General features: G+C 37.8%; 1 protein-coding gene and 1 non-coding gene across 2 annotated transcripts in view; both read left to right on the forward strand.

Moving 5' to 3' along the window:
- SLC13A5 (solute carrier family 13 member 5) overlaps nt 1–22794 on the forward strand; it is a 423982-nt gene that overhangs the window by 121297 nt on the left and 279891 nt on the right. The gene's annotated exons all lie outside the window — the stretch shown is intronic.
- On the forward strand, nt 13313–13384 carry TRNAE-UUC. The gene has a single exon. It is a non-coding gene; the product is annotated as a tRNA-Glu (tRNA).

Genomic DNA, 22794 nt, shown 5'->3' on the forward strand with positions numbered 1-22794 from the left:
GTCAATCAAGGAACAAAGATGTGCATATACACAGCTAATCCTGTCAAAATTAAAGTGGTTCCATTGTCATAACTATATGTACATTTGCATCTGATAGGTGTCTCATTATTAAAGCTACCCCTCTCTGTCTCCCCTTAGAAATTTACATTTTTAATGGATTTTGCTAACCATAAAATTAATTGATCCAAATAAGCATTTTCAACCATGTCTGAGAAAAAAATACATAATATGTAAATCCAGTTATTATACAGAAAAGCAACAGCAAAATAGTAACATTAGATGGGAAATGTTAACACTAAAGTAAAACAAAACAAGCGGAGAGCTGACAATTGGCAGTATGTAGATGAACATGAGTTATTATGTAACTCCAATTATATAACAGTAGTCTTAAACAACAATTAAATATAGAGGATGTGGCACTATTTTCTGGTGAAATGTTGGCACTTTTTTAAAACACTATAGTATTGTCTGTTAATTCAGTTTGTAAGTTTGGGGAGGCCCAATGTTAACCCCCATACCTCAAACAGCCCTATTACAGACAGAGCTAATGAAGGACAGATGGGCAGCCATAACTTGCCCTGATATTCTTAAATCAAATGGATGAAGATGAGTTATGTCTACTGTACATTACATCAGGGCTGCTTAACTTGATCCACTAAGTAAGACAGTGCAAGGACTGTTGCTCCCTAAATGAGTTCCACAGCAACACCTGGAGGGGTGGCCCTGCATTACTTACCACACACTAACTGACCTGCAAATTGCTGTACAGTGATGAGTGGACCATAAGCTACTGAGAAACATCTGTGACTTTGTGTCCCCTATGTATAGCCCCTCAAGGAATGCATGTTTATTCGTATCTTTGGACACTAAGGTATGGGTTGCTTTAACTATTGCACTTTCTGGCATACATCAGGTAATTCTCTAAGGTGTTTCTCATTTATCCACCCAAGCATCCTTGAAAAAGCCCTTAATGGGCTAATTTAGTAAAAGGAAGACTATATTGGTTTTCCAGGGCATAACAGAAGTAAAGCACTACTACACATAGCTTCCCTGACATCACCCTCCTCCTTTCAGTTGAGGAGGTCATTGATTATATACATATTGCCTTGGTGGCTGAAGGTGGGGTGCATATGCAACTGAATAGTGTCCCTGGCACCATTGTTAACCCTCATCATGGTATCACTATTGTTTATACAACCCTTGGTGAAGGCATTTGTTCTGTTGTTACAATGTGTGGTGGTATCTACCAGCAGAGTTTTCAGAGATAATCTTGAATGTTGCACAGATGCGCATGCATACAGTTATATGTATGGGGTTGCACTGTGGATCCTACATACGCATGCATAATCTGGAAGAAGTATGTCTAATGGACATACAGTCATATGTATGGGGTTGGACTGTGGATCCTACATACGCATGCATAATCTGGAAGAAGTATGTCTAATGGACATATAGTTATGGTCCATTTTCATTTGCAGCACCATGTAAAAATTAGCAGAGAACAAGCAGCCCACATGATAAGGGAGAAACAAGACTAGCATGTTGACATAGTAAGTGACTCCCTTATCATTACTGATTACATGTGATGTTACCGTTAGATTATGCAGGATGTCTTCATTGTTCTGCTCCTTTTATGTATCTTCACACCAGGGACAAGGTAATCAGTAAGAATGAGATGGAACTGTGCCCAAGAAGGAGGGAGCCCATTCAATGCTGGGGAGTCCAGAGTCACAGCCCAACACATGCGGGTCAGCCATATTACAGCAGACCCTTCATTGGCTCAAGTGGCAGACGACATATATGCTGCATCCTCCCAGCACAGCTGCAGAGGGTATCCATCCTATGCGCCTAATCATTTAGGAACTGGAAAGCAAAAAGGACAGGAGTATTTGCAAATATGCTTCTATGGCAATTTTGTTGGCCAGTAGTCTTGCTGCTGTTATTGTTGTTTTTGTTGTTAATAGTAATTTTATTTTAGATATACAAAAGTGTTTGCGTCTTCTTTTTACTTACGTGTGTATTTTAGCATAATGTATGCAACACAGACTGTCGTACAATATGTAATTTGCATAATCATGTTTTATAACATAAATGTACTCCCCAAAGAATGTTGTGCTACATGTTTTAGGCAGTGCTGGCATTTAGATAGCTGTCTGTGACTCTGTTGTCTAGATCAATATGTGTGTGTGTGTGTGTGTGTGTGTGTAATCTAATTCAGACACTCTTTGTTGCATTGCATATGCACCATAGAGTGTGACATGAGGAAACTGTATAGCTTGTTTGTCACTTCAGCATAGCTTGCTTTCTGTAACATTATCAATACATATGGAGTCATACTGTATCCATAGTTAGCCAGATAACTTGTAAATGACTATTTACATTTTTTTCTGTGTATTGTATCATGTCCGTGTGTGTGTGTGTGTGTGTGTATACATGTATATATATATATATATATATATATATATATATATATATATATATATATATTTTTTTTTTTTTTTAATGGCACATGTTCCACCTATTACATATAAACTGTATGAGAAGCTAACATGCCCATTGCTCCAATTAAACATACAGCTCATTTAGAACATTCATTACTATATGTATGTGACTTTTGCCCTATATCATCTCACTTGCGCTTGGTCTTGCTTCATATCCCCAAAGCTCCTGGGGCTGTGCTGTACTATTCAGTCTGGTTACACTTTATTGGCTGTGAGCCACTGTCTTCCTACTATATTCTAAAAGATGTCAGGTAAACAATGCACATGACTTATGTAACAGAGCAGTGTATGGCTCTGAACTTGTTTGTAAGTTTGTAACACAAAGTAGTAAGGTAAAATATATCATTACAAAAAATGTATTATGGACACTATATATTTTTTTAATAGTGTTGAAAATGTTATTTTTTTTTCTATTCTGGTTTAGAAATAACTTTAAATTATTATTTTATGGTTTCAACTCAAGACAACTGAATGCTTTACATGAACAACATATATGTAAATACAATGACTGTTCTTTAATTAAAGTAAAGAAAGGTGTTTGTGGAACACCCCAAACTCTGGAATAGATTGCCCATACATGTCAAGCAGAGCGCCTCCTTGGCCCTCTTGAAAAGGAACCTTGATGATTGGATGGGAGATAGGAAATTTACACCAGGGATCACGTCAGTCATCCTGCTAGGCAGGGGTCCAGGGAAGTAAATATTGTGAGAAGAAATAGCCAGGGAATTGTTATGGCTAGGCTTCTATAAGCCCTAGGGCCGATAGCCTAGTACCAACCTATGAACCTATGAACCTATGAACACACATTAGAGCCCTTTGGGAAATGTGCTATATGCTACAGTCTTTCTAAGCAAGCTAAAGAAGTTTTAGGTGTAAGGTTATGAAATGCTTTATGGTGATGAAAATATTTAATGAAACATATGATGCAATTTGTGTGTTCTTAGCAGGTATAAAGTTAAGCTGTGACTGTGTGAAGTGTTAGATTTAGACAGAAAAAATGTCAAAACAAATAGAATTAAAAGTGAAAATGTCTGAAATCTTACAGACAAAGGTAAGATATGCTTAATATCTGAAAATCTCTTTGGAGGAGAATATGCCTTTTAGAGAAAATAGCAATGAAACTGGACTGCCTGGGACACAGGATAAGAAGTGAATTAAGACTGAGAAACAGAGTAAGAGAAAGCAGGTTGTAGAGCAGTACTTTTGTAAATTATGGGGAAATGGAAGGATGGCTGTGTCTGACAAAGTGATGACTAATGATACACTTAGTTAAGAACATATGAAGCACGTGTTTGAGGAAGTGAGAAAACAAGTCAGTAAGGCAACAAGTGGGCAAATGAATGGTTTGGATATTTTAGAGTAGGAGTAAGCATGTTGTGATGAGATGTGGGATGTTTTATATTCTGTTTTAAGTAGATTGTGAAAGAATGAAACACAGGACATTTGCATAAAGCTGGACTTGTATTTCTACCAAAAAGAAGGATATTTGATACTGAAAGAGAACTGAAGGGAATTATACACACGGGCAGTCATCATAACACTTAGGTAGAACTTGTAAGTACATTATTAAAAATGTTTTTCTTATACCTGGATAGACTTGCATGGTTCCTAGGGAAAATAATTAGAAATTGTATAACAATTGTAAATTAAGTATTTAGAAGGACTTAAAGATATAAATGTTATACTGTGAATTTTGGCAATAGTATGGCTTTTTAAAAGAGGACTGGTGTGTTACTCAGGGAATTAAGAAAGTATTATATGGAAGTGTGATGAAAACAAACACAGTATTACAGAAAAATGTTAGGGTGAATATATATTGAAGGGGGAGTTGTCTAGGGTAGTAGGCATGTATGTGGAAAACAGGCCTTTGTTATACTTTTTTAAGCAAACGCTGTTAAACATTATCAGGGAGAATGACAAGATTAAAGGTCTTGAAGAAGATGTAAAAAAAAAAAAAAACTGTTGCATATCGAGACTATATAATTGTGTTAGTGAAAGATAAGTGGCCATTGTGTGAATCAGTTACAAAGGTAAAAAGGCAAGTAAATGATGTCAAAAGAAATGTTTTGTAGGAATGTAAATTAGGCGCTAGATTTTCTATATAAAACTTGAAAAGAGTTTAGAAGTACTGGGAGTATTTCAGCATCAGAGAACAGAAGAAGGACATTGGGAAAGTGTTTGGGTGAATATACAAAAGAAAATGACTATACGGAAAACATACAAATTAGATAAATGTAAGAGACTACATATTTTTAAGAATTTTGTGTTGTCCAGATTATTGCACGTTTTCTGTTACCAAGATAATATACAGTAACACTTAGTCGGATATTTTTTCTTTAATTGGGGGGGGGGGGGCAGATTAAATCCATTCAGCAGTGATTTACTATAATTGAGTAGGTGGGACAGACTGAGTTTTGTAGATGGTGTGGAGTCTGTTAAATCTATACTTTTAGAATAAGATAACAGTGAATGGGAATAGATAAAAGAGAGAGACAAATGGCTGGTTAGAATGAATGGATTTCCTTAATATCAGAATTAACAGTGTGCATATCATATGTAAGAGTAAAAAGCTGTGGTCGTGGGAGAATTTAGTAAACTGAACTGGGAACCAGGAAGAAAAGCATATTATGAAATTAAGGGTGAGAAGACGTTGCGGGCTTTAATTGAATGGCACTATGTTGTTGTTACTGGCAGATTATGAAATAAGAAAAGATTACATCATAAGAAGAATATCTCTGTATCAGAGGAAGGGCATTAGGAATAATCAGAAGTAGAAGATTGTGGATGAAAGGTATAATCCAAGAGCTGGGTGTGCAAAAGTGTTAGAAGCAACATAGCATTGTCATATGGAGTAAATATTTGTTAAGCAGGTACAGAAAATGTTACAGACTGGCTAAGGTTTGGGACAAAGCTCTACATTGCATATAAAATGTGTTGGCTATGAACAGGAAAGGAGAAGATAGTAGGGTTGATACATTAAATATATATATATTATGGGAAAAAAGGTTATGTTTTACTTGCATCATGAAAATATAGAACATCAAAGTGTGGATAATCAAATGCAAACAAGAATATAAAAAAAACATACAAATGTGAAATAGCTGATATCTGTGAATTTAGGTAATAAAATGGGGGTCAATGTAGACTGCATTTTCTTAGATAATATAGAGAAAAAAATTGTTTATTGTGTTAGATTCTACCATTATTTTAGTTCTGCTACTTTAAAATTATGTGAATTAATTACTTATTAGTTTACTGCATTTGCTGGCTGGGCGACTAGTTTAGATTGGGGGATGGCATAAGGTTTAAGGTGTTTACCTCACAGATACAAGGTATAGGCTTTAATTCACACCTTTAGCCACTGGCTGGTTATTGGCTAGGGGTATAATAAATAGTCTGCAGACAAATTGCCTAGAATGTATCTATTAATGAAATTTTGTTAATAATTATTGGATTTAGTATGTTTTTGTCTTTTTTTCCAGAATTATTGTCTGTTTTTACAAACCAATGAAATTAGTTTTTCATATAAATTTCTGCTCATTTTTGATAACTGCAGTGATATTCCTAACATCTACCTGAGCTACCAACAACTCCAGCATATGAGACCTTTGTCTAATATGCCATCTGAAGAGTATTTTTGACTAGAGGTTAAAAATAAAGTCTTGCAGAATAATCTGTGGAGCACAGTTTCACAACAAAACATACAGTATATGTAATGTATGTATACATTTTCTTAAAGAGCATGTACAGTTTTGTTTAGTTCTGTTTACCTTATCCCTATGTGTGTAGCTTGTGCCTGGGTATATCCATTAATAATTGTTCTTGAGAATGCAGATTTTGCTACATTCCCAGATTCTTACTATGCCTCATGTATATACTGCTGAGTGCTGTGTTTTATTTGCAGTTGTGTGACAGTGTAGTTAGTATATATAAGTAATGGGTGCAGGGAGAAGAAGCTTCCCACCTAAAAGCTGTAATTTACATTCTTATAATTACAAGAGATGTCCATATTTAAGTGTTGCCTTTTTTTTAGGTTTGTAAAGCCATTTTATTTTAGGATACTTAATAGTGTAGATATAGTAAGTGGGTTAGTGGTTTGGAAAGATATTTGGGGGTACTGTTAGCAGCATGCTTGTAGTGGTTATGTGAATAACTATGTTTTTGATTTGTTTTTTTTTTCTACTGTGAAGTATGGTGTTTAGCAGACATTTGTATGTGATATGTGAAATACTTCTAAATTCACACATACATACACACACACACATATATATGTGTGTGTGTGTGTGTGTGTGCGTGTGTGTGTGTGTGTGTGTGTGTGTGTGTGTGTGTGTGTGTGTGTGTGTGTGTGTATATATATATATATATATATATATTTGTGTGTGTATGCATGTATACACATGTATACATAGACATATATACGCATGTGTATATATGGTTATATTCCTTTCTATCACTGATGAACTCTCATCAACATGAAATATGTCCTCAAACTTCACTGGTGATGTGTTTCATCGGCATATAAAAACAACGAAATAAGGTGATTGCTAATGAAACAAATACATTTTATTTCCAATTACCTGAGACAACCAGAAACCTTGCTTTTACATGACAGAGGGGGGTGGCGTTGCCCCCACACCCCTGGAAATTAAATATACTAACACTATGGTCTTACAACCATGAAAAAAAGAGGATAACTCCAGAACTTATTTTACAGTTGAACTAAGGCGGTTCGACTGCAATATAATTCAACCTCTGTAACCACCAACAACATTTATCAAAAATCGCAGCACACAAGGAATGCAACATGTTGCTATCAAATCACACACACACACATATATATATATATATATATATATATATATATATATATATATATATATATATATATATATATATATATACATGTATAGTGGTGCAATGTAGCATGTGTACGTAATTTAGTGTACTTGGTGATACTTTACGATTATTTTTTGGTTTGATGGTTTCCTTTCATTTTACAAGCTAATATATTTCAAGCTTGATCTTCCAGAGTGTAAGAGTTTAATAAATTTAAGAACTGGCTAGAAGATCTCTTTTAATTTGCAGTTCAGCCCTACCATGTGGTTATAATGTCCTATAACAATAATCTGAGACAGAAGTCAAACAAGGGTGAAGAACCAAGAAACTAGGCAGACAAATCTAAGAACAGAATCACAATAAGCAATGGCTTGGAAGCAAGTTTAGCCCCACCAGATGCTGTCTACAGAATAAATGAACAGGAACTCTATTGGTGTATGGACTGGCTCAGACAGTGAGGCACCATTTGTGGACTAAAGCAAAGGAAGTTTAACAGTAGTTCAGAATTTCAGAAATAACTTTACTGTCATTAAACCACACAAAAGTGCACAGTTGAACGAAATTACGTTCCTCAAAGCTTAACATAAACACAAACATTTACACAGCAACACAGAACATAAATAACATCATAAATGAGCCACCAAGGCACAGAAGTTTAACCATAGCATCTTTCATTCCAGCACCAATTTCAACCAAGTCCCAGTCCAACCGCAGTCAAATAAGTTTCAACCACCACATCACCACTTCAGTACCAGAAGCATTCATGTCCTAGTCCAACCGAAGGCTCACTCGTCAAACCACTGCATCTCCACTCCAATATCAACAATCCAAGTAGCAAGAGCGAACCATCCGACCCAGCAGGCCTCACAATTGCCACCATCCACAGACTCCAACATCCAACCACTCAACAATCTTTCCTCCTCCATCATCCCCATTTACCATCATCAGTTTACAATAAAAAAAACAAAAAACAAAAAAACAAAAAAAACATTCTTTTCATAACCCATTCATAACCCATGTTATAACATGTTATAACACATTTATAACCCAGCAGGAAAAAGATTGCTTATGTCACAGTCTTCTGAGAATGCAAATGTTCATTCTTAAATACTGTGCCACCAATTTTGCTCCATTTTAGTGGTATGAGACTGCTTGTGCTTATATCAATGCACAAAGAGCTAGGTAAAATCCAGTAATCAGAAATGCTAGGCAGGTAATACTAAATAGCAACATGATATGAGTACAGACCATGCTCAGCAGATTTGGAAGGTCTGCGGACAGAGAGGATGTTTTGGTCATTGAATCGTTATGGCCGAGTGGGAACATAGTTGTGTAAAATGGTATTTAGTGCTGGACAAGCAGATGGATGTTAGATAATTTAATAGGTAAATAACAAAACTGCCAGTAAAATGGAGAAAACAGACACCACAACCTTCTTAGCACTTTCATTTGATTTAATAAAAATGAACATCAAAAAACACACCTATAACAACTGTTACATTTAAATAACTTATTCAAACAGTCACATGATAAAATTCAACCAATAAATGCATCAAAACATATATATATATATATATATATATATATATATATATATATATATATATATATATATATATATATATATATATATATATATATATATTACAATGTTAAATTTAAAAACATAATTAAAGCCTTTGTGCTTGTAAAAAACACTTGATGTTGATCATATCATTTAGACCAGGAAGCTGCTCAGCCTTTACCAAAATCTGACATAAGGTTTCTCAGCATTCTAACACAGTTTTAAAATCTCCACTAAATACATCATTACTAACTCTTTCCAATACGAAAAATGAAAATTTCTTAAAGCTAGGGCATACAACAGAGTGTCTAGCTAACACATTTTACATTTCTTTCTTATGAATGGTCAAAATATGTTCGTATATACATTTGTTTAATGCCCTATGGTCTTCCCAATATAAAAATGTTCACATGAGTTGCAAAAAGCTGAATACATGACATTAGTTGTGTTGCAAGTATAATGCCCTTTACCTGCAACCACTTTGTTCATATGCTTAAATACTACTGTGGATGTCCCCATAATGTATCTGCACTGTTTACAAATCCCACAAGGATAGGTACCAAAATTAGAATCACAGAAAGGTCTGGTGTGTCTAGAACCCCTTTCCAAGATCGTTTTAATATTAACAGTCTTTTTATAGGTGAAAATAGGTCTATCACCTATAATCTTGGAAAGTTCAGAATTACCTGAAACTACCTTTCAATTATCTAAAATAATGTTCTTAATGAACATCATTTCATTGGTGATAGGAATAGGAAAGGCCAAAGAATAATTTTCAATAGTTTTCTTCAAAACGTCAGGACAATGGTGAACACTATCTGTTGCCTACTTCAAAATCGGGCAAGCTTTGTGTACCCTTAACCTGGTTACCTCAGTGATAATATTCTCTAACTAAGAGAATTTATAACCCCTTTGTATGAAAAAGCCACAAAGCTTACGTACTTCATCCAAAAAGATGTTGTCGTTACTCGTCAAATGACTTAACCTGATGAATTGTCCTTTGACAACCCCTCTCTTCATATAACTGGGGTGTAAACTATAATGGTGCAAGTACTGATTAACAAGGGTCTATATCATAACCATGAAACCTCACATATGTGAATACGGAAACGTCGACACATATTGAGTGAACCGTGAAAACACCGAATGGCCTGAACTGTGAAATTCAAAATGTCGAATCGGCATAGTTGGCCAACCCCACCGCCCGCTAGGTACTACCTAGCCAAACAAAATAAATAATCCACATACATACACTTAACAAAACCCTACTTCTAACCCTAAACAAACGCTCACATATATTACAATGTATGCACTTACCTTAACCCGCACCCTAACCCTAAGGTCTGTAACTATTGCACAACTACATTAAGGAGCTATACCCCAAAAAATAAATAATCCACATACATACACTTAACAAAACCCTACTTCTAACCCTAAACTAAAGTGTACATATATTACTGTGTATGCACTTAACTTAACCCGCACCCTAGCCCTAAGGTCCGTAACTATTGCACACTTACCTTAAGGAGCTATACCGGAGAAGGGCCAACTATGATGATTCGACATTTCGAATTTTGCGCTTCAGGACGTTTGGTGTTTTTGCGGTTTGCTCAATATGTGTCGACATTTACATATTCACGCAATTGTGGTTTTGCGGTTGTAATAGGTGACTGATTAACAAATGTGGATTTTCTAAAAATACTACTTTAAAAAATCAAATCACTTTGATTGAAAGTCACACGTAAATCGAAAAAATCAATGCTGTCACCAAAGCAACCCACAGTGAATCTCAAAAATTCAGTAGTACAGTTTAAATCTTGAACAAAAGATAGAAAAGTGTCTTGGTCTCCCTTCCATAAAAATATCAGGTCATTTGTGTAATGCCTGTAAAATAAAATGTTTTTGGCTAAAGGATGTGTAATAAGAAATTTCATCTCCCACATCGCCATCACCAAATTCGCAAAACAAGGTGCTACCTGGGACCCCATTGCAACACCCGATAGTTGTTGGAACAGATCACCTTCAAATCTAAAAAATGTATTTTCCAACACAAGTTCCATCAAAATACAAATGGTGTTAACAAGATTGTTGTCTAAACTGGTATATTGACTTAAATATTCTCTCATATACTCTATACTCGTATCTTGGTCTATACAGGTGTAGAGAGAGAGAGAGACAACATCCAAAGATGCAAATTTGAATGACAAATCAAAGCTACCTAGTTGACTCAACAATTCCAAAAGGTGCCATGAATCCCAGGGATAATATTTGGAATTCTGTACTATAGGGTTCAAATGTTTGTCCAGCCAAATTGAGATAGGTTCCATTTTATAAAAACTGGCAGACACTATTGGTCTAAAAGGAGGGCGATCCCTATTCTTATGTACCTTTGGGATGCTAAATAGTGTCGCCAGTTTGGGATATTCAACTAACAAAAAATGATATACAAAAAAATCAAAATTACCTTGGCTGAACAAATCAAATAAACGCGTGCCAAGTCTAAGAAAACTTTGTGTAATGAAGTCCACAGTAACTTTCCTATAACAAGTGACATCATCCTGCATAGTATTTATTGTCATATGATAATCAACAGACTTCATCACAACAACAGAACCACCATTATCGGCTTTCATTACACGCCAATCTCTATTGGCTGCCAAATAATCCAAAGCCGATAATTCGCCTGGAAGAAGATTTAATGTGTTGTTGTGGCCAACCTTTAACTTCCTAAATTCTTGATCACATAAATTGCCAAAAACTAATAAAGTGGAATTTAATATAGGGTGTTTTTCTTGACACCAGGGTCATGTGAAACAGACCCAGCAACTCCATCAAAAATGTACTTTTAATTAAGCTTTCCCAAGTACAATTTCAAATCTACAATCAATCTAGGTAAATGTACTGTATTTCATGGAATGAAAGAGAAACCTCTATTAAGTACAGAAATGTGTTTTTTACATTTAACATTGCAATATATATATATATATATATATATATATATATATATATATATATATATATATATTTTTTTTTAATGCATTTATTGGTTGAATCATGTGACTGTTTGAATAAGTTATTTAAATGTAATAGTTGTTATGGGTGTGTTTTCTGATGAAGTTCGTTTTTATTAAATCGAACATAAGCACTAAGAAGGTTGTGGTGTCTGTTTTCTCCATCTTACTGGCAGTTTTGTTATTTGGTTTGTGTTCTTGTGTTGTGGAGTTTTCCATTTCTGTACTGCTCATGTGATGTTGGGAGAAGATTCTTCACAAGACACTTTGCTCAACCTTAGCACCCATCCTCTTTCAGAGTCGGGCAAGAATTTCAGTGAGTGGATCACTGATATTATTTCTGTGGCAATTCATGATGCTTTAGCCCACCAATTTGAGAGCAAGAATAGTTCAGTTAGTAATCCAGGAAGTAAATGTGATGATGTCACGTTGGTTGCCAGCGTTGGAGGTAACGCTGGTTTAGCGTCCTCAACAGTCGACGAACAACAGTATTTCTTCTGCAAATAGAGCTGTGGTTCACAACACATTTGGTTCGGATGGTATTTCACAAAGTGTTTTTAAGGAAATTGATAATCCTTTTCATAATGTAACAAGCAGAGCTGCTTCAAGCCAAGTAAGTGAACTTGCTGTTCCTTCCAGTCCGGACAGTTATACTGTTTGTAAAAATGACATTTTTTGGTTGGAAAGATTGTGCACTAAAATCGTCTCCCTACAGCCTGAGATTTTTTATTTGGAAGAGAATATCAGTTTAAAATGTGTGCCTTTTGGCCTTAGAGTTTCTACATTCCCCAACTGTGTTACGCAGGACGATAGTCTATATACACAGTTGGTGGAATTATTTAATAACACTGGGCCCACTTACATGAAAATGTTGGTGGAGCATTATAAGGCTGAGTTGGCTACATTAAGGGGCCAAATGGAATGTTTGAACAGTAAAATTAGAGTTGCTGAGGCTTTTGGGTCCCTTTCTTCTTTGTATTTTGGGATCACAGCCAAAATAGAGAGACACAGGGCTTCGGTCATCGCACGCAAACAAGGTAAACTTAAGAGAGACCTTGCTGCTTATCCTGCTAATTCAGCATATTTAGTTAAATCTTCTAAAGACATTAAGGGGAGCTTGGTCAATGACAAGGACAATGTGGTTCATCTGAGTCATTTAGGTACATTTTCTGGTGGCAATTCCTTAGTGACCACTTCAACAGTTGGTTCTAGGCAAGTTATTAGTGGGGGTGTTCATAAAGACAATGTTACTGCCTCTACTTCATCCGCCCAGCCAGTTTCAGTTGTTAATAATGCTGGTCCTTTTTTGATGGACAGTACTGGCAACAAAAAAGACACCAAAGTCTTCCAGCAAAGTTCAAACACAAAGAAAAGGGGGAAGGCAAGGGTCACAAGAAGGTTCCCATATGGTCTAGCGGTTAGGATTCCTGGTTTTCACCCAGGTGGCCCGGGTTCGACTCCCGGTAGGGGAAGCAAGTTTTTAAACATTCGCAGAGGCTCTCAATAATAATCTGCTCAAGCAACAGAGACCTCCAAAGCAGAAATGCAAGCAACCTCCACCCCCCAACACAAACCAAATGACACATAGCCCGCAGACTCAGTGTGCCATTCAACCACAGCCAATAAGGCAAAACAACATGCCTAACACACTAGTCATAGGTGACTCTATAATCAGGCACACTGATGTCCCACTCACCAGGCTAAACAAGGTGAAGGTTACTGTCAGCTGCCTGTCGGGTGCCAGGATCCGCCACATAACCCACGCACTCAGGTCACTCCACAACAAGTACAAATATGACTCTGTCATTGTCCATGTTGGTGTGAACGACCTGAGACGTACATCCCTGGACTACATGAAAAGTGACATGGAAGAGCTCTCCGATCTTGTAGCCCAGGCAGGTATGACCCTAGCCCTGAGTAGCATTCTGCCATCACCCAGAATGATACCGCAGTACAAGGACAAAATGGTTGACTTCAACAATTGTCTAAGCTTCTGGTGTCATTCTAAAGGGATCCAGTATCTGTCTACCTGGGATGACATGGTCGACAGACCACGATGCTTTGCCAGAGATGGCTTGCACCTGTCACCCCTGGGATTCCGGATACTGGCTAAGGTTCTTGCCACCCCTACAGTGCCTTTTTTTAGGCAAGGTTCAAATGACAAATTCACCACTGTAACAGGAACAGGCAAGCAAAAACTGAGGGTGATGCTACTCAATGCTAGAAGTTTAAATCTCAAAATGCACTCACTCGAGGCACTCCTTAAAATGGAGAACATCGATATCTGTGCAGTGACTGAGACCTGTTTCAAGGCTCCAGAGAGCACCCCTGTACTACCAGGCTATAACTCATACCACACTTTTCGGCCATGTAACCTGGACCGGAACACCAAAAGTGGAGTTGTGTCCATATTCATTAAGGATATCCACACCTCCAGGCTAGTTGCTCAGCATAATGCAGCCGAGGTTATCCAACTGCAACTAACTCTGGGCAAAACTGCAATCCAAATTGTAGCTTGCTACAGATCCCCCACCATACCCCAGGATTCCCACTCCTCTTTTCTTGATGTACTGGAAAATATTAGGGTTCAACCAAACACCCTAATAATGGGCGATTTCAACTACCCCATCATTAACTGGGAAAACTACTCATGTACCTACTCCTTCGCTCAACGCTTTCTGGAATTCATAAACTCCAATGCCCTGGATCAACTTATCCACACCCCCACCAGGGGCAACAATATCCTAGATCTAGTCATTATCAACATGAGTGACCGGTGTTCCACACCTGAAGTCAACACCTCATTGGTCCGATCCAACCATAAGCTAATTACACTAGATATCCACATCGTGCCCCCACCCCCCATTAAGGAAACCACTGTAAAAAATTCCTCCAAAGCCAACTTCATGCTTCTTAAGACAGAAGTGGTGACCTTCATGACACCCATGCAGATGGACAATACAGTTACAACTACTGAATCCTACACAATTGCACTTTATAAGCACTTACACGAGTGCATGGCTCGTGCTATCCCAAACAGAACCAAGACGCTATCCTCCAAAAAAAGGAAGCCAATCTGGTGGTCCCCTGCCATAAACAAACTGTACAACAGAAGGAAGAAACTGTTGCAAAAGAGAGTAAAATCCCATGAGTGGAGGAGCTCCCTGGTCAGCCTCAGTAAGAAACTGCGATCCCTGATAAAATCCTCCAAAGCTAGTTACGAAAATAAAATCACCACTGATTCTAAAGACAACCACAAAGCATTCCATAGCTATGTCAAGAATCTCAATGGCAACACTCACATCTGGTCTGAGTTACAGCACAATGACACTAACTATACAGACCCAACTGATACTGCCAACATCCTGGCAGATAGGTTCAGTGCTAACTTTACCGCCCTCTCACCCCCTAAAGAGCCCATCTCTATACCAGAAGAATGCAACGTTCCTGTAATCACGGCTGCACAGGTAAAAACCACACATCCAAAGCCAAGAACACAGCATCCATGGGACCAGACAATATCTCAGGCTGTGTTCTACATGATCTACAGAACAAACTGGCACCCCACCTAAGTACCATGTTCAATCATAGCCTCACCTCAGGCTTTGTGCCCACTGAATGGCGCACAGCGACGGTTATCCCACTCCACAAGGGGGGAGCCACCATGGACCCCGGGAACTATTGCCTCATTAGTTTGACGAGCCCGGTCTGCAAGGCCATGGAATGTATCATCATGGAACTTATAAACAAAAACAATGGTAATCTCCAAACTCTGGACCACACCTAGTTCGGGTTTGTAAAAGGCAGATCATGTCTCCTAAACCTGATAGACTTCTTTGAAGAAGTCACCAAAGCCGTAGACGAGGGTAAGGTGGTTCACACAGCCTATCTAGATCTTGCCAAGGCTTTTGACACCATCCCCTACTCTGGAATTATAGATAAACTCACTAAACTAGGTATAAATCCCTATGTTCATAGGTTCATAGGTTCATAAGTTGATACTAGGCTATCTGCCCTAGGGCATTTACAAGCCTAGCCAGAGTGTGTTTGGCTTTCACCACCCTTCTTAGATTAGTTGACTGAGCCTCTGTATAGTAGGTCACAGAAGATAGCCCATTTAAGGTTAGTTTACCGTGCCTCTGTCTAGCAGTGACACAGAAGAGATCCCAGGGGTAAATTTACGATCTCCCATCAAAACGTCAAGATTCTTCTTGAAGAGGGTCATTAAGGGGCTCTGTCTGACATGGATTGGGATTTTGTTCCAGAGTGAGGGGAGCCTCTGAGATATGAATCTGTCCCTCCAGCATTTTCTATTTATTTATGTGCTGAGGTTTAAGTCACTGGAGCGTGTAGTTCTGATGGATTTGGATTTCTTGAGGTGGAGCATGTCCATTAATTCTGGGTTGGACATGGCTTTATACGTCAGGCACAGATTGCCTCTGAGTAGACGGTAAGCAACTGAGTAGAGCTGGAGTTTCTTTAGCCTAACTGCATAGGGCATCTGTTTGAGTCCCTTGATCCTCTTGGTGAGGTACTTTTGGGGTCTTTCTAGTTGTAGCAGGTGTCGGGTAAGGTACATCCCAAATGGGGCATTGTATTCAATTATGGGCCTGATGAGTGATGAGTAGAGGGGCACAATGACCTCTCTTGATCTAGATGTGAACCCCTTTGTGACAAGGTGGACTATATAGAATGTCTTTCTAACCAATTTGGCAATGTGATTGTCAAAGGAGAGGTTGCAATCTACTTGGGTCCCCAAATCCCTAATTACTTCTTCCATACTTAATGGATTACCACCTATGTGGTAATTTGTGGGCACTTTGTTTTTCCCAAAGTGGATGACTACGCACTTTTTGGCATTTAGCTTTAGGCCATGGCTCTGGCACCAGTTATCCATCTCTGGAGACCTTTTTTTGAAGACGTTTGTGTCAGCCGCCGAGTCGATTATGGCCCCCAGTTATGATGGGTTTCCAACTGGCTCACTGACAGAACCCACACTGTGAAAGTAGCAGACTCCACATCCGACTTCAGACCAGTGACAAGTGGAGTACCACAGGGTTCAGTCCTGGGTCCCCTCCTGTTTGGTATCTACTTCTCTGAAGTACAGGCTAACACAGAAGGTCTTTGGCTAATGAAGTTCGCAGATGACTGCAAACTAGGAGCCATAATTGAAACTCCTGACGATGTGGACATCCTACAAAAGGGCCTCACTGAGACAAATGCCTGGTGTCAAAGCCATGGCCTCAAGCTCAATGCCAAAAAGTGCACTGTCATCCCCTTTGGTAAAAACACTGTACCCATGAACTACAACATAGGTGGTAGTATACTTAATACCGAAAGTGTGATAAGAGACCTTGGGACACAGGTGGACGGTAGTCTCTCCTTTGATAATCACATCACCCCAGTAGTCAGGAAATCCTTCTATGTGGCACACCTCATCACAAAAGGTTTCTCATCCAGAAAAAAAGAGGTCATTGTTCCCCTCTACTCATCACTCATTAGACCCATTATAGAGTACAACACCCCTTTTGGTATGTACCTCAAAGGACATCTACAGCAACTGGAAAGGCCACAGAAATACCTCACAAAGAGGATTATCAGCCTCAAACAGATGCCCTACGCAGACCATCTCAAAACACTCCAGCTTTACTCCGTCGCATATTGCCTACTCAGAGGTGATCTCTGCCTAACATACAAAGCTATGCCATACCCAGTGCTGTTGGACATGCTCCACTTAAAGAAGTCCCAATCCTTCCGAGCTACATGCTCTAGGGACCTAAACCTTGTCACCACAATAAACAGAACATGCCAGAGGGATAGATCCCTGTCCCAGAGACTTCCCATACTCTGGAATAAACTACCTATCTATATCAAACAAAGCTCCTCATTAGTACTCTTCAAGAAAAATCTTGATGATTGGATTGGAAATAGGAAATTCACCCCGGAGATCACTTCTGTGGTTCTGCTTGACAGTGGCACAGGAAAATAATTTTCTTGGGTGGCAAAAGGCAGGGTACGTTTTTGGCTGGGCTTGAAAAGGCCCTAGGGCTGATAGCCTAGTACCTACCTATGAACCTAAGAAGAATTAGACCTTTTAATCAAATGTGCACAATTTGACTGGTGAATCTTTGTCAGTTGATTTGGTTTCTGTACTTGAGAGGTTTCTCTTTTATTCCATCAAATACAGTAAATTTGCCTGCATTGATTGTAGATTTGAAATTGTACTTGAGAAAGCTTAATTTAAAGTACGTTTCTGATGGAGTTGCTGTGTCTGTTTCACACGATCCTGGTGTCAAGAAAAAGAGTGTGTACAACCCTATGTTAAATTCCATTTTATTAGTTTTTGGCAATTTATGTGAACAAGAATTTAGGAAGTTAAAGGTTGGCCACAACAACACATTAAATCTTCCTCCAGGCGAATTATTGGCTTTGGATTATTTGGAAGCCAATAGAGATTCCCGTGTAATGAAAGACGGGAAAGGTGGTTCTGTTGTTGTGATGAAGTATGTTGATTATCGTATTGCAATAAATACTTTGCTGGATGATGTCACTTGTTATAGGAAAGTTACTGTGGATTTCATTACACAAAGTTTTCTTAGACTTGGCACGTGTTTCTTTGATTTTTTCAGCCAAGGTAATTTTGATTTTTCTGTATATAATTTTTTGTTAGTTGAATATTCCAAACTGGTGACACTATTTGGCATCCCAAAGGTACATAAGAATAGGGATCGCCCTCTTTTTAGACCGATAGTGTCTGCCAGTTTTTCTAAAATGGAACCTATCTCAATTTGGCTGGACAAACTTTTGAACCCTATAGTACAGAATTCCAAATATTATCTCCGGGATTCATGGCAACTAGGTAGCTTTGATTTGTCATTCAAATTTGCATCTTTGGATGTTGTCTCTCTCTACACCTGTATAGACCAAGATAAGGGTATAGAGTATATGAGAGAATATTTAAGTCACTATACCAGTTTAGAGAACAATCTTGTTAACACCATTTGCATTTTGATGGAGCTTGTGTTGGAAAATACATTTTTTAGATTTGAAGGTGATCTGTTCCAACACCTATCGGGTGTTGCAATGGGGTCCCAGGTAGCACCTTGTTTTGCGAATTTGGTGATGGCGATGTGGGAGATGAAATTTCTTATTACACATCCTTTAGCCAAAAACATTTTATTTCACAGGCGTTACATAGATGACCTGATATTTTTATGGAAGGGAGACCAAGACACTTTTCTATCTTTTGTTCAAGATTTGAACTGTACTACTGAATTTTTGAGATTCACTGTGGGTTGCTTTGGTGACATCACTGATTTTTTTAGATTTACATCAGTCTTTCAATCAAAGTGATTTGACTTTTTAAAGTAGTATTTTTAGAAAATCCACATTTGTTAATCAGTACTTGCACCATGAGTGTTTACCCCCCAGTTATATGAAGAGAGGTGTTGTCAAAGGACAATTCATCAGGTTAAGTCGTTTGACGAGTAACGACATCTTTTTGGATGAAGTACGTAAGCTTTGTGGCTTTTTCATACAAAGGGGATATGAATTCACTTAGTTAGAGAATATTATCACTGAGGTCACCAAGTTAAGGGTGCACAAAGCTTAACTGATTTTGAAGTAAGCAGCAGATAGTGTTCACCATTGTCCTGAGGTTTTGACGAAAACTACTGACAACTATTCTTTGGCCTTTCCTATTCCTATCACCAATGAAATGATGTTCATTAAGAACATTATTTTAGATAATTGGAAGGTAGTTTCAGGTAATTCTGAACTTTCCAAGATTATAGGTGATAGACCTATTTTCACCTATAAAAAGATTGTTAATATTAAAGCAATCTTGGAAATGGGTTCTAGACACACCAGACCTATCTGTGATTCTAATTTTGGTACCTATCCTTGTGGGACTTGTAAACAGTACAGATACATTATGGGGATGCCCACAGTAGTATTTAAGCATATGCACAAAGTGGTTGCAGGTAAAGGGCATTATACTTGCAACACAACTAATGTTGTGCATTCAGCTTTTTGCAACTCGTGCGAACATTTTTATATTGGGAATACCATTAGAGCATTAAACAAACGTATATACGAACATATTTTGCCCATTCATAAGAAAAAAATGTCAAATGCGTTAGCTAGACACACTGTTGTATGCCCTAGCTTTAAGAAATTTTCATTTTTCGCATTGGAAAGAGTTAGTAATGATGTATTTAGTGGAGATTTTAAAACTGTGTTAGAATGCCGGGAAACCTTATGGCAGATTTTGGTAAAAGCTGACCAGCTTCTTGGTCTAAATGATATGATCAACATCAAGTGTTTTTTACAAGCATAAAGGCTTTAATTATGTTTTAACATTTAACATTGCGATATATATATATATATATATATATATATATTTTTTTTTTTTCTTTTTTATGCATTTATTGGTTGAATTTTATCGTGACTGTTTGAATAAGTTATTTAAATGTAACAGTTGTTATATGTGTGTTTTTTGATGAAGTTCATTTTTATTAAATCGAACAAAAGCACTAAGAATGTTGTGGTGTCTGTTTTCTCCATCTTACTGACAGTTTTGTTATTTGGTTTGTGTTTGTGTGCTGTGGTGTTTTCTAATTTCATAGGTAGTAAGAAGCTATGTATTTGTTAGTTGATGGGGTAATTCTAACCAATTTAGGCTTTTTAGTGCTATAAAGTGGTGGGTTCTGAAAGGGGTATTTACAAATTTAGACACGTCATTATTGCATTGTTCAGGTTTTGCTTTTTGCGATGCCCTGAGGTTAGTAAGAATGGGAGGGCCATAAACTAATCAGGTGAGGAGGTAAGTAGTGGCAAGTGTAGTTTTAGTCGCGCTGGCGAGAAAATCTTTGACTCTGTAAAGCATCCCTTAGTTTTTGGTGAGTTTTTTTATGCAATTTTTGTATATTCCAGTCAAATTTAAGTTTATCATACACTCTCATCCCTAATAAGTTGCTATGAAAAATAACTTCAACGAGAGAGGAATTTGGGAAAAAAGGAAGTATTTTTTGAAGGGGGGTTGAGTATGAGTTGTGAGTTACAAAAGCATGTTCCAGAGACTGTTAAAGCTTCCTGAGTAATTTTTTGGAGATGTACTGGGTTTTCTGATCTGCAAATGAGTATGGAGTCATCTGCATATTGTATTAGGGAGGCCTGTTGTATGGATGTGTGGAGGGTGTTGGTGAGAATGTTAAAGAGAAGGGGACCAAGAGGGGACCAAGGACACAGCCTTATAGTACATCAGTTGTGACTGAGAAATATGGAGAGTGGGTTGAGTCCCATCTTAGTGACTGATACCCATTGGACAGGTAGCTTCTGAACTACAGAATGGCAGGCTGACAGAGACCTACTGAGGACATCTGAAGCAGTAGTTTGCTGTGACAAGCTGTTTTGAAGGCTTTAGACAAATCTAGAAATAATAAGGAGACTAGTTTGCTATTATCTCTAGCTTTATTGACAGTGTCTATAAAGGTAAGAAGTGCAGTGTTAGTACTTTTGGAAGGATGGAAGCCATGTTGTGTGGCAGATAGGAGTTCTTCCTACAGGAGATAGTTCAACAATTGTTTCTGAATACATTTTCAAGCATTTTTGAGATGGGGGATAAGATTGCTACAGATCTAAAGTTAGTAGTGTCTGCTAAATTGCTTCCTTTGTGTAGAGAGATAATGTGAGATTTTTTTCCAGAGAAAGGGAATGTGGGATTCCTGGAATGAACTATTTTTAAGAATTGAGAAAGGACAGACAATGTTATTGGCAGTTATTTTAAGGTACTCGCTTGCAAGGTCATCAGCTGAAGTAGAGCATGGTTTAAGTTTGTTTAAGAGTAGTTTATATAGTATATGGGTATAGGTTTGAAGGTGAAAGTGGATGAGGAGATATGTGGCTGCTGGGCAGGGTTGAGACTAGATGCTGAAAAATCCTTGGTTAAGGATGCTATGCTATCTATGAAATAAGAATTGAATTCTGTTGCAGTTTTGAGTGGTGAGTTATTGGGAGAGGGGTTAGGGTGATTTTCAGCCAGAAGATTTCTTTAATTGCTGACCATTATTTTTCAGGGCTGTGCTTACAATTGCTCTGAATGTAGTTATAGTATAGTTTTTTGTCTTTATTTTTTTATTTGTTTTTTTAGTATGGTTGTGGAGCATTCTTAAGTTTTTGAGATATTGTGGTGTTTTATATTTTTTTCATTCTTTCCACTCTTTTCCCCTATCTACTAGTTTTGGATAGCAAAATTGCATTATTTGTTTTTAGTCTCTTTCTTTTAGGAGTTACTAGGCTATTTAAGATATTTAGCACAGATGTATTGATCCCTGTGGTCATGTGGGTTTCCTCCGGGTGCTCCGGTTTCCTCCCACATCCCAAAGACATGCTGTAGGTGTATTGGACACTCTAAATTGGCCCTCGGTTTGAGTGTGTATGTGTGTGTGTGCCTTCTGTGGAAGGTTGGGTGCTGGGCTGGCAACGCGACACTGTAAAACTCCACTGCCAATCATTCTGCGAACCACTGTTCTGCAGTGCCGAGCCATAACCAGGAAAAGCCAAAAGAAGAGGAAGTAAAGTTGTACTGAATTCAATTACAGCATCATCTAAGGACAGGATATTTAGGATGTTGAAGCAAAAAAGAAGCGGCTGAGGGTAAAACCAAGGTGCAAAGAAATAAGTAAAAATATAAACACAATGCACCAAGGTAACACACAATAACGTTTAATGAAAACAAAAAGTAAAAGACAGAGGTGAGCGCTTTCGCAACAATAGTTGCTTCATCAGACAAAGATCAAGTGAATAGCACTGTTTAAATAGGTAAAAAGCCAATTATCTCATGAATTAATGATGTCATACACCAAAAGTTATTTAAAGAGAC

The sequence above is a fragment of the Protopterus annectens genome, chromosome 13.part0 (genome assembly GCF_019279795.1).
Source record: "Protopterus annectens isolate FY-2018-M chromosome 13.part0, PAN1.0, whole genome shotgun sequence".
Taxonomy (NCBI): Eukaryota; Metazoa; Chordata; order Ceratodontiformes; family Protopteridae; genus Protopterus; species Protopterus annectens.